General features: G+C 61.7%; 1 protein-coding gene across 3 annotated transcripts in view; it reads right to left on the bottom strand.

Moving 5' to 3' along the window:
* LOC138641608 (zinc finger protein 585A-like) overlaps positions 1–12,649 on the bottom strand; it is a 137,246-nt gene that overhangs the window by 75,055 nt on the left and 49,542 nt on the right. For 2 of the 3 annotated variants that reach the window (XM_069729120.1, XM_069729121.1), the window contains exon 1: positions 5,251–5,378. The exons of the other annotated variant lie outside the window; for it this stretch is intronic. The gene's annotated coding sequence lies outside the window, so the exon portion shown is untranslated. Of the gene's footprint in view, positions 1–5,250; positions 5,379–12,649 lie in introns of those variants that run through there. 3 annotated transcript variants of the gene reach the window in all.

The following is a 12,649-nucleotide window of genomic DNA, read 5'->3' as shown; positions in this document are numbered from 1 at the left end:
CCAACAAAGAGGGGATTTCCACGCTTACGCCTTAGGGAACGCTGTTGAATCTGCCGCCGGCAGAAGCGACCATCTGCGCAGGCGCGCGTGTCACTTCCGGTTTCGCGGCACAGGCGTCCTATAGGGAAGGTATTATTGGGGACGCCTGTGCGCGCGATTTCTCGTTCCGCCTGCCCCCGCACTTCCGGTTTGGGCGGCGGTGATCGGCGGTGCTGTGGGGCGCTACCAGCTCTAGCGTTCCTGTGCCCGCCATGGAAAGATAGCCACCGCTACCTCCATGTACCGACTAGCGGTACAGAGGCTGAATCGGTGACCGCCGTCACCTGCCTCCTTCCTCCCCCTTTTTTTTTTTTCACGGGGAAGGCAGGCTGGAATCTCTTCACTGCCTTCCCCTGGCACACTCACCCACAGGGCCCGCCGACCCCAGCGGTGGTGCTTCAGGGTCGGAATAAAAGGGGGGAGAAAACCCGCTGCAACCGGCCGTGACAGGGCGCCCCCTGTCAGGAACCGACCGGCCAGCTCCCTGGAATCCCACGAAGAATCCTTCAGGTACGTGCTGTAGGTTCCCCGTCAGGGACAGGAAACCAACTGATGTGGGAGAGAGGTACGCCCTTTTTCATCTGTAGGTTTCCTGTCCCTGGGGGCGGACCCTTCTCTCCGTGGTGCCATCATGGGGATAGAGAAAACAAGATCTCACATGACCCTGTGGGCCAAAATATGGATAAATTATAGCTCTCAAAATGTGGTGATGCAAAAACTATTTTTTGCAAAAAAAGCGTCTTTTAGCGTGTGACCACCGCCAAACATAAAAACCCGCTATAAATAGTAAATCAAACCCCCTTCATCACCCCCTTAGTTAGGGAAATATAATAAAATAAAAGTATTTATTTCCATTTTCCCATTAGGATTAGAGTTGGGGCTAAAGTTGGATTTAGGGTTTGGATTATGTTTACGGTTGGGGTTAGGGTTGGAATTATGGTTAGGGGTGTGTTTGGATTAGGGTTTCAGTTATAATTGGGGGATTTCCACTGTTTAGGCACATCAGGGGCTCTCCAAACACGACATGGCGTCCGATCTCAATTCCAGCCAATTCTGCATTGAAAAAGTAAAATGGTGCTCCTTCCCATCCGAGCTCTCCCGTGCGCCCAAACAGTGGTTTACCCCCACATATGGGGTATCAGCGTATTCAGAACAAATTGCACAACTTTTGGGGTCCAATTTCTCCTGTTACCCTTGGGAAAATAACACAAATTGGATCTGAAGTACAATTTTTGTTAAAAAAAGATAAATGTTCAATTTTTTTTAAACATTCATTTAAACATTAATCACCCCAAAAGACTGCAGAGAAAGGAGGAGACAGACCCCAAAAGACTGCAGAGAAAGGGAGAGAGACACCCCAAAAGACTGCAGAGAAAGGGGGAGAGACACCCCAAAAGACTGCAGAGAAAGGGGGAGAGACACCCCAAAAGACTGCAGAGAAAGGAGGAGACAGACCCCAAAAGACTGCAGAGAAAGGGAGAGAGACACCCCAAAAGACTGCAGAGAAAGGGGGAGAGACACCCTAAAAGACTGCAGAGAAAGGGGGAGAGACACCCCAAAAGACTGCAGAGAAAGGAGGAGAGACAGACCCCAAAAGGCTGCAAAGGGGGAGAGACAGACCCCAAAAGACTGCAGAGAAAGGTGGAGAGACAGACCCGAAAAGACTGCAGAGAAAGGGGGAGAGACACCCCAAAAGACTGCAGAGAAAGGGGGAGAGAGACCCCAAAAGACTGAAGAAAGGGGGAGAGACCCCAAAAGGCTGCAAAGGGGGAGAGACAGACCCCAAAAGAGTGCAGAGAAAGGAGGAGAGACAGACCCCAAAAGAGTGCAGAGAAAGGAGGAGAGACAGACCCCAAAAGAGTGCAGAGAAAGGAGGAGAGACAGACCCCAAAAGACTGCAGAGAAAGGTGGAGAGACAGACCCCAAAAGAGTGCAGAGAAAGGAGGAGACAGACCCCAAAAGAGTGCAGAGAAAGGAGGAGAGACAGACCCCAAAAGACTGCAGAGAAAGGAGAGACAGACCGCAAAAGACTGCAGAGAAAGGTGGAGAGACAGACCCCAAAAGACTGCAGAGAAAGGTGGAGAGACAGACCCCAAAAGACTGCAGAGAAAGGAGGAGACAGACCCCAAAAGACTGCAGAGAAAGGAGAGACAGACCCCAAAAGACTGCAGAGAAAGGTGGAGAGACAGACCTCAAAAGACTGCAGAGAAAGGAGGAGAGACCCCAAAAGAGTGCAGAGAAAGGGGGAGAGACAGACCCCAAAAGAGTGCAGAGAAAGGAGGAGAGACAGACCCCAAAAGACTGCAGAGAAAGGAGGAGAGACAGACTCCAAAAGACTGCAGAGAAAGGAGAGACAGACCCCAAAAGACTGCAGAGAAAGGAGAGACAGACCCCAAAAGACTGCAGAGAAAGGAGGACAGACCCCAAAAGACTGCAGAGAAAGGAGAGACAGACCCCAAAAGACTGCAGAGAAAGGAGGAGAGACAGACCCCAAAAGACTGCAGAGAAAGGAGAGACAGACCCCATAGACTGCAGAGAAAGGAGAGACAGACCCCAAAAGACTGCAGAGAAAGGAGGAGAGACAGACCCCAAAAGACTGCAGAGTTAGGAGGAGAGACAGACCCCAAAAGACTGCAGAGTTAGGAGGAGAGACAGACCCCCATAGACTGCAGAGTTAGGGGGAGAGACCCCCATAGACTGCAGTTAGGAGAGACAGACCCCCATAGACTGCAGAGAAAGGAGGAGAGACAGACCCCAAAAGACTGCAGAGTTAGGAGGAGAGACAGACCCCCATAGACTGCAGAGTTAGGGGGAGAGACCCCCATAGACTGCAGAGTTAGGGGGAGAGACAGACCCCATAGACTGCAGAGTTAGGAGGAGACACAGACCCCATAGACTGCAGAGTTAGGGGGAGAGACAGACCCCATAGACTGCAGAGTTAGGAGGAGACACAGACCCCATAGACTGCAGAGTTAGGGGGAGACACAGACCCCCATAGACTGCAGAGTTAGGAGGAGACACAGACCCCCATAGACTGCAGAGAAAGGAGGAGAGACAGACCCCCATAGACTGCAGAGTTAGGGGGAGAGACAGACCCCATAGACTGCAGTTAGGAGGAGACAGACCCCAAAAGACTGCAGAGTTAGGGGGAGACACAGACCCCATAGACTGCAGAGTTAGGGGGAGAGACAGACCCCATAGACTGCAGAGTTAGGGGGAGAGACAGACCCCATAGACTGCAGAGTTAGGGGGAGAGACAGACCCCATAGACTGCAGAGTTAGGGGGAGAGACAGACCCCATAGACTGCAGAGTTAGGGGGAGAGACAGACCCCATAGACTGCAGAGTTAGGAGGAGAGACAGACCCCATAGACTGCAGAGTTAGGGGGAGAGACAGACCCCCATAGACTGCAGAGTTAGGAGGAGAGACAGACCCCCATAGACTGCAGAGTTAGGGGGAGAGACAGACCCCATAAACTGCAGAGTTAGGGGGAGAGACCCCCATAGACTGCAGAGTTAGGGGGAGACACAGACCCCATAGACTGCAGAGTTAGGGGGAGAGACAGACCCCATAGACTGCAGAGTTAGGGGGAGAGACAGACCCCATAGACTGCAGAGTTAGGAGGAGAGACAGACCCCCATAGACTGCAGAGTTAGGGGGAGAGACAGACCCCATAGACTGCAGAGTTAGGGGGAGAGACAGACCCCCATAGACTGCAGAGTTAGGAGGAGAGACCCCCATAGACTGCAGAGTTAGGAGGAGAGACCCCCATAGACTGCAGAGTTAGGAGGAGAGACAGACCCCCATAGACTGCAGAGTTAGGAGAGACCCCCATAGACTGCAGAGTTAGGAGGAGAGACAGACCCCCATAGACTGCAGAGTTAGGAGGAGAGACCCCCATAGACTGCAGAGTTAGGAGGAGACACAGACCCCCATAGACTGCAGAGTTAGGGGGAGAGACAGACCCCATAGACTGCAGAGTTGGGGGGAGAGACAGACCCCCATAGACTGCAGAGTCAGGAGGAGAGACCCCCATAGACTGCAGAGTTAGGGGGAGACACAGACCCCCATAGACTGCAGAGTTAGGAGGAGAGATCCCCATAGACTGCAGAGTTAGGAGGAGAGACCCCCATAGACTGCAGAGTTAGGAGGAGAGACCCCCATAGACTGCAGAGTTAGGAGGAGAGACCCCCATAGACTGCAGAGTTAGGAGGAGAGACCCCATAGACTGCAGAGTTAGGAGAGACCCCATAGACTGCAGAGTTAGGGGGAGACACAGACCCCCATAGACTGCAGAGTTAGGAGGAGAGACAGACCCCCATAGACTGCAGAGTTAGGGGGAGAGACAGACCCCATAGACTGCAGAGTTAGGGGGAGACACAGACCCCATAGACTGCAGAGTTAGGGGGAGAGACAGACCCCATAGACTGCAGAGTTAGGAGAGACAGACCCCATAGACTGCAGAGTTAGGGGGAGAGACCCCCATAGACTGCAGAGTTAGGAGGAGACACAGACCCCCATAGACTGCAGAGTTAGGGGGAGAGACAGACCCCCATAGACTGCAGAGTTAGGGGGAGAGACAGACCCCATAGACTGCAGAGTTAGGGGGAGAGACCCCCATAGACTGCAGAGTTAGGAGGAGAGACCCCCATAGACTGCAGAGTTGGGGGGAGAGACAGACCCCCATAGACTGCAGAGTTAGGGGGAGAGACAGACCCCATAGACTGCAGTTAGGAGGAGACAGACCCCCATAGACTGCAGAGTTAGGGGGAGAGACCCCCATAGACTGCAGAGTTAGGGGGAGAGACCCCCATAGACTGCAGAGTTAGGAGAGACAGACCCCATAGACTGCAGAGTTAGGAGGAGAGACAGACCCCATAGACTGCAGAGTTGGGGGAGAGACCCCCATAGACTGCAGAGTTGGGGGGTCCTATAAAGTGCTGAGGGGCTGAACACTGACGCCGGCACAATGTGCAGTTATAGATGTAGAATTATTTTTCTTCCTGGATTTTTTCCTTCTCACCACAGAAAACCCCAATAAACCCCCGGAGTCTGTGGAGGAACGTGAGACCGGGGAAGCTCCGGGGCTGCGGCCTCTTACACGGCCGGTGTGCGGGGCTCTGTGTACAGTGGAGGCCGAGCACCGACCCCGGGAGCCTCCTCCTCACAGAACACCGGGCACAGACTGTGTGCGGCTGCCGGGAGAATTACCTGCTCCACCGGACACCGGGAGAAGCCGCACAGTGAGAACACTGCCCGAGACCGGACGGCGGAGCACAAGCGGTGAGAGAGGCCTGGACGGAGGAACACGTGGCCACACTGAGGGGGCGGAGCCCGGGAGACCCCCGGCCATGACGTCACCACCCGTCATATCCGTCACCTCAGGACCCGGGAGTGCGCGCTCATAGGCGACTGACCCCGCGGCGGCCATGTTGGATGAGGGAAAACTGCCCTAAACCTGCAGCAGAGCTGAGGTAATATGATCACATAGAGGCGGCAGCAAAGGAAGAAAACCGCGTCCACAGTGATCTGGAGGAACAGGAAAGACCCCAGTAACAGGAGCCGCCAAATCCCCCCACAAGACACAACATGGCGCGTTCAGCACAACAAAGAAGTTTAGGCCATGTGCACATTATACATCAAAGGTCCAAAAGAGTCAGAACCGTCCAAAAACATCTGACCGCTCCAATCCCCCATGTACAAGAGAAAATGGAGGAAAAAATCCAAATAATGTAGATTTCTATAAAATGAAATAATTTATTTCACCTTTAAATATTGACACAAGGGAATATCACACAATAAATGAGGGTCCCGGAGACCAGGAATTCTTACTAGTTGGACAGATAATGATAAATGCCGCAGAGACCCTCATACATGTTACATATCCCACCAACAACCCTCCATAGGAAATGCTCAGTGCCTGTAAAGGCGGCTGCTGCCCATGTGTAATGTGTGCCATGTTACCACAGAGGATAATCCTGGGACTCTGCCCTCACGTCCCCGACAGCGCCCTAATGGCGTCCTCACCGGGGGGCAGGTCCCTGTACCTGAGGGCAGAGTCCCCGGGGGGCAGGTCCCTGTACCTGAGGGCAGAGTCCCCGGGGGGCAGGTCCCCTATACCTGAGGGCAGAGTCCCCGGGGGGCAGAGTCCCCTATACCTGAGGGCAGAGTCCCCGGGGGGCAGGTCCCCTATACCTGAGGGCAGAGTCCCCGGGGGGCAGAGTCCCCTATACCTGAGGGCAGAGTCCCCGGGGGGCAGAGTCCCCTATACCTGAGGGCAGAGTCCCCGGGGGGCAGAGTCCCCTGTACCTGAGGGCAGAGTCCCCGGGGGGCAGGTCCCTGTACCTGAGGGCAGAGTCCCCGGGGGGCAGAGTCCCCTGTACCTGAGGGCAGAGTCCCCGGGGGGCAGAGTCCCTGTACCTGAGGGCAGAGTCCCCGGGGGGCAGAGTCCCCTATACCTGAGGGCAGAGTCCCCGGGGGGCAGAGTCCCCTGTACCTGAGGGCAGAGTCCCCGGGGGGCAGGTCCCTATACCTGAGGGCAGAGTCCCCGGGGGGCAGGTCCCCTATACCTGAGGGCAGAGTCCCCGGGGGGCAGGTCCCTATACCTGAGGGCAGAGTCCCCGGGGGGCAGAGTCCCCTATACCTGAGGGCAGAGTCCCCGGGGGGCAGGTCCCCTGTACCTGAGGGCAGAGTCCCCGGGGGGCAGGTCCCCTGTACCTGAGGGCAGAGTCCCCGGGGGGCAGAGTCCCCTATACCTGAGGGCAGAGTCCCCGGGGGGCAGAGTCCCCTATACCTGAGGGCAGAGTCCCCGGGGGGCAGGTCCCTGTACCTGAGGGCAGAGTCCCCGGGGGGCAGGTCCCCTATACCTGAGGGCAGAGTCCCCGGGGGGCAGGTCCCCTGTACCTGAGGGCAGAGTCCCCTGTACCTGAGGGCAGAGTCCCCGGGGGGCAGGTCCCCTATACCTGAGGGCAGAGTCCCCGGGGGGCAGGTCCCTGTACCTGAGGGCAGAGTCCCCGGGGGGCAGGTCCCCTGTACCTGAGGGCAGAGTCCCCGGGGGGCAGAGTCCCTGTACCTGAGGGCAGAGTCCCCGGGGGGCAGGTCCCCTGTACCTGAGGGCAGAGTCCCCGGGGGGCAGGTCCCCTATACCTGAGGGCAGAGTCCCCGGGGGGCAGATCCCCTGTACCTGAGGGCAGAGTCCCCGGGGGGCAGAGTCCCCTGTACCTGAGGGCAGAGTCCCCGGGGGGCAGAGTCCCCTGTACCTGAGGGCAGAGTCCCCGGGGGGCAGGTCCCCTGTACCTGAGGGCAGAGTCCCCGGGGGGCAGAGTCCCCTGTACCTGAGGGCAGAGTCCCCGGGGGGCAGGTCCCCTATACCTGAGGGCAGAGTCCCCGGGGGGCAGGTCCCTGTACCTGAGGGCAGAGTCCCCGGGGGGCAGGTCCCCTTATACCTGAGGGCAGAGTCCCCAGGGGGCAGGTCCCTGTACCTGAGGGCAGAGTCCCCGGGGGCAGGTCCCCTATACCTGAGGGCAGAGTCCCCGGGGGGCAGAGTCATCTGTACCTGAGGGCACAGTCCCCGGGGGGCAGGTCCTCTGTACCTGAGGGCAGAGTCCCCGGGGGGCAGGTCCCTGTACCTGAGGGCAGAGTCCCCGGGGAGCAGAGTCCCCTGTACCTGAGGGCAGAGTCCCCGGGGGGCAGGTCCCCTATACCTGAGGGCAGAGTCCCCAGGGGGCAGGTCCCCTGTACCTGAGGGCAGAGTCCCCGGGGGGGCAGGTCCCCTGTACTTAAGGGCAGAGTCCCCGGGGGGCAGGTCCTCTGTACCTGAGGGCAGAGTCCCCGGGGGGCAGGTCCCTGTACCTGAGGGCAGAGTCCCCGGGGGGCAGAGTCCCCTGTACCTGAGGGCAGAGTCCCCGGGGGGCAGAATCCCCTGTACCTGAGGGCAGAGTCCCCGGGGGGCAGAGTCCCCTGTACCTGAGGGCAGAGTCCCCGGGGGGCAGAGTCATCTGTACCTGAGGGCACAGTCCCCGGGGGGCAGGTCCTCTGTACCTGAGGGCAGAGTCCCCGGGGGGCAGGTCCCTGTTCCTGAGGGCAGAGTCCCCGGGGAGCAGAGTCCCCTGTACCTGAGGGCAGAGTCCCCGGGGGGCAGGTCCCCTATACCTGAGGGCAGAGTCCCCAGGGGGCAGGTCCCCTGTACCTAGAGTCCCCGGGGGGGCAGGTCCCCTGTACTTAAGGGCAGAGTCCCCGGGGGGCAGGTCCTCTGTACCTGAGGGCAGAGTCCCCGGGGGGCAGGTCCCTGTACCTGAGGGCAGAGTCCCCGGGGGGCAGAGTCCCCTGTACCTGAGGGCAGAGTCCCCGGGGGGCAGAATCCCCTGTACCTGAGGGCAGAGTCCCCGGGGGGCAGAGTCCCCTGTACCTGAGGGCAGAGTCCCCGGGGGGCAGGTCCCCTATACCTGAGGGCAGAGTCCCCGGGGGGCAGGTCCCTGTACCTGAGGGCAGAGTCCCCGGGGGGCAGGTCCCCTTATACCTGAGGGCAGAGTCCCCGGGGGGCAGGTCCCCTATACCTGAGGGCAGAGTCCCCGGGGGGCAGAGTCATCTGTACCTGAGGGCACAGTCCCCGGGGGGCAGGTCCTCTGTACCTGAGGGCAGAGTCCCCGGGGGGCAGGTCCCTGTACCTGAGGGCAGAGTCCCCGGGGAGCAGAGTCCCCTGTACCTGAGGGCAGAGTCCCCGGGGGGCAGGTCCCCTATACCTGAGGGCAGAGTCCCCAGGGGGCAGGTCCCCTGTACTTAAGGGCAGAGTCCCCGGGGGGCAGGTCCTCTGTACCTGAGGGCAGAGTCCCCGGGGGGCAGAGTCCCCTGTACCTGAGGGCAGAGTCCCCGGGGGGCAGGTCCCCTGTACCTGAGGGCAGAGTCCCCGGGGGGCAGGTCCCCTGTACCTGAGGGCAGAGTCCCCGGGGGGCAGGTCCCCTATACCTGAGGGCAGAGTCCCCGGGGGGCAGGTCCCCTGTACCTGAGGGCAGAGTCCCCGGGGGGCAGAGTCCCCTGTACCTGAGGGCAGAGTCCCCGGGGGGCAGAGTCCCCTGTACCTGAGGGCAGAGTCCCCGGGGGGCAGGTCCCCTGTACCTGAGGGCAGAGTCCCCGGGGGCAGAGTCCCCTGTACCTGAGGGCAGAGTCCCCGGGGGGCAGAATCCCCTGTACCTGAGGGCAGAGTCCCCGGGGGGCAGAGTCCCCTGTACCTGAGGGCAGAGTCCCCGGGGGGCAGGTCCCCTATACCTGAGGGCAGAGTCCCCGGGGGGCAGGTCCCTGTACCTGAGGGCAGAGTCCCCGGGGGGCAGGTCCCCTTATACCTGAGGGCAGAGTCCCCGGGGGGCAGGTCCCTGTACCTGAGGGCAGAGTCCCCGGGGGGCAGGTCCCCTATACCTGAGGGCAGAGTCCCCGGGGGGCAGAGTCATCTGTACCTGAGGGCACAGTCCCCGGGGGGCAGGTCCTCTGTACCTGAGGGCAGAGTCCCCGGGGGGCAGGTCCCCTATACCTGAGAGCAGAGTCCCCGGGGGGCAGGTCCCTGTACCTGAGGGCAGAGTCCCCAGGGGACAGGTCCCTGTACCTGAGGGCAGAGTCCCCAGGGGGCAGAGTCCCTGTGCCTGAGGGCAGAGTCCCCGGGGGGCAGGTCCCTGTACCTGAGGGCAGAGTCCCCAGGGGGCAGAGTCCCTGTGCCTGAGGGCAGAGTCCCCGGGGGGCAGGTCCCTGTACCTGAGGGCAGAGTCCCCGGGGGGCAGGTCCCCTATACCTGAGGGCAGAGTCCCCAGGGGGCAGGTCCCTGTACCTGAGGGCAGAGTCCCCAGGGGACAGGTCCCTGTACCTGAGGGCAGAGTCCCCAGGGGGCAGAGTCCCTGTGCCTGAGGGCAGAGTCCCCGGGGGGCAGGTCCCTGTACCTGAGGGCAGAGTCCCCGGGGGGCAGGTCCCCTATACCTGAGGGCAGAGTCCCCAGGGGGCAGGTCCCTGTACCTGAGGGCAGAGTCCCCTGTACCTGAGGGCAGAGTCCCCTGTACCTGAGGGCAGAGTCCCCGGGGGGCAGGTCCCCTGTACCTGAGGGCAGAGTCCCCGGGGGGCAGAGTCCCCTGTACCTGAGGGCAGAGTCCCCGGGGGGCAGGTCCTCTGTACCTGAGGGCAGAGTCCCCGGGGGGCAGGTCCCTGTACCTGAGGGCAGAGTCCCCGGGGAGCAGAGTCCCCTGTACCTGAGGGCAGAGTCCCCGGGGGGCAGGTCCCCTATACCTGAGGGCAGAGTCCCCAGGGGGCAGGTCCCCTGTACCTGAGGGCATAGTCCCCGGGGGGCAGGTCCCCTGTACCTGAGGGCAGAGTCCCCAGAGGGCAGGTCCCCTGTACCTGAGGGCAGAGTCCCCAGGGGGCAGGTCCTCTGTACCTGAGGGCAGAGTCCCCAGGGGGCAGGTCCCCTGTACCTGAGGGCAGAGTCCCCGGGGGGCAGAGTCCCTGTACCTGAGGGCAGAGTCCCCAGGGGGCAGGTCCACTATACCTGAGGGCAGAGTCCCCAGGGGGCAGGTCCCTGTACCTGAGGGCAGAGTCCCCGGGGGGCAGGTCCCCTGTACCTGAGGGCAGAGTCCCCAGGGGGCAGGTCCCCTGTACCTGAGGGCAGAGTCCCCAGGGGGCAGGTCCTCTGTACATGAGGGCAGAGTCCCCAGGGGGCAGGTCCCCTATACCTGAGGGCAGAGTCCCCAGAGGGCAGGTCCCCTGTACCTGAGGGCAGAGTCCCCTGGGGGCAGGTCCCCTGTACCTGAGGGCAAAGTCCCCGGGGGGCAGGTCCACTGTACCTGAGGGCAGAGTCCCCAGGGGGCAGGTCCCCTGTACCTGAGGGCAGAGTCCCCAGGGGGCAGGTCCCTGTACCTGAGGGCAGAGTCCCCGGGGGGCAGGTCCCCTATACCTGAGGGCAGAGTCCACAGGAGGCAGGTCCCCTATACCTGAGGGCAGAGTCCCCAGGGGGCAGGTCCCCTATACCTGAGGGCAGAGTCCCCAGGGGGCAGGTCCCTGTACCTGAGGGCAGAGTCCCCGGGGGGCAGGTCCCCTATACCTGAGGGCGGAGTCCCCAGGGGGCAGCTCCCTGTACCTGAGGGCAGAGTCCACAGGAGGCAGGTCCCCTATACCTGAGGGCAGAGTCCCCAGGGGGCAGGTCCCATATACCTGAGGGCAGAGTCCCCGGGGGGCAGGTCCCTGTACCTGAGGGCAGAGTCCACAGGAGGCAGGTCCCCTATACCTGAGGGCAGAGTCCCCAGGGGGCAGGTCCCCTATACCTGAGGGCAGAGTCCCCAGGGGGCAGGTCCCCTGTACCTGTGGGCAGAGTCCCCAGGGGGCAGGTCCCCTGTACCTGAGGGCAGAGTCCCCAGGGGGCAGGTCCCTGTACCTGAGGGCAGAGTCCCCGGGGGGCAGGTCCCCTGTACCTGAGGGCAGAGTCCCCGGGGGGCAGGTCCCCTATACCTGAGGGCAGAGTCCCCAGGGGGCAGGTCCCCTGTACCTGAGGGCAGAGTCCCCAGGGGGCAGGTCCCCTGTACCTGAGGGCAGAGTCTCCGGGGGGCAGGTCCCCTATACCTGAGGGCAGAGTCCCCAGGGGGCAGGTCCCCTATACATGAGGGCAGAGTCCCCTGTACCTGAGGGCAGAGTCCCCGGGGGGTAGGTCCCCTGTACCTGAGGGCAGAGTCCCCAGGGGGCAGGTCCTCTATACCTGAGGGCAGAGTCCCCAGGGGGCAGGTCCCTGTACCTGAGGGCAGAGTCCCCAGGGGGCAGGTCCCTGTACCTGAGGGCAGAGTCCCCGGGGGGCAGGTCCCCTATACCTGAGGGCAGAGTCCACAGGAGGCAGGTCCCCTATACCTGAGGGCAGGTCCCCTATACCTGAGGGCAGAGTCCCCAGGGGGCAGGTCCCTGTACCTGAGGGCAGAGTCCCCGGGGGGCAGGTCCCCTATACCTGAGGGCAGAGTCCCCAGGGGGCAGGTCCCTGTACCTGAGGGCAGAGTCCACAGGAGGCAGGTCCCCTATACCTGAGGGCAGAGTCCCCAGGGGGCAGGTCCCCTATACCTGAGGGCAGAGTCCCCGGGGGGCAGGTCCCTGTACCTGAGGACAGAGTCCACAGGAGGCAGGTCCCCTATACCTGAGGGCAGAGTCCCCAGGAGGCAGGTCCCCTATACCTGAGGGCAGAGTCCCCAGGGGGCAGGTCCCCTGTACCTGTGGGCAGAGTCCCCAGGGGGCAGGTCCCCCGTACCTGAGGGCAGAGTCCCCAGGGGGCAGGTCCCTGTACCTGAGGGCAGAGTCCCCGGGGGGCAGGTCCCCTGTACCTGAGGGCAGAGTCCCCGGGGGGCAGGTCCCCTATACCTGAGGGCAGAGTCCCCAGGGGGCAGGTCCCCTGTACCTGAGGGCAGAGTCCCCAGGGGGCAGGTCCCCTGTACCTGAGGGCAGAGTCTTCGGGGGGCAGGTCCCCTATACCTGAGGGCAGAGTCCCCAGGGGGCAGGTCCCCTGTACCTGAGGGCAGAGTCCCCAGGGGGCAGGTCCCTGTACGTGAGGGCAGAGTCCCCGAGGGGCAGGTCCCCTATACCTGAGGGCAGAGTCCACAGGAGG

Source organism: Ranitomeya imitator, chromosome 6, assembly GCF_032444005.1.
Source record: "Ranitomeya imitator isolate aRanImi1 chromosome 6, aRanImi1.pri, whole genome shotgun sequence".
Lineage (NCBI taxonomy): Eukaryota > Metazoa > Chordata > Amphibia > Anura > Dendrobatidae > Ranitomeya > Ranitomeya imitator.
Note: the sequence above shows the minus strand (reverse complement) of the source record. Positions and strands in the feature narration are given on the sequence as shown.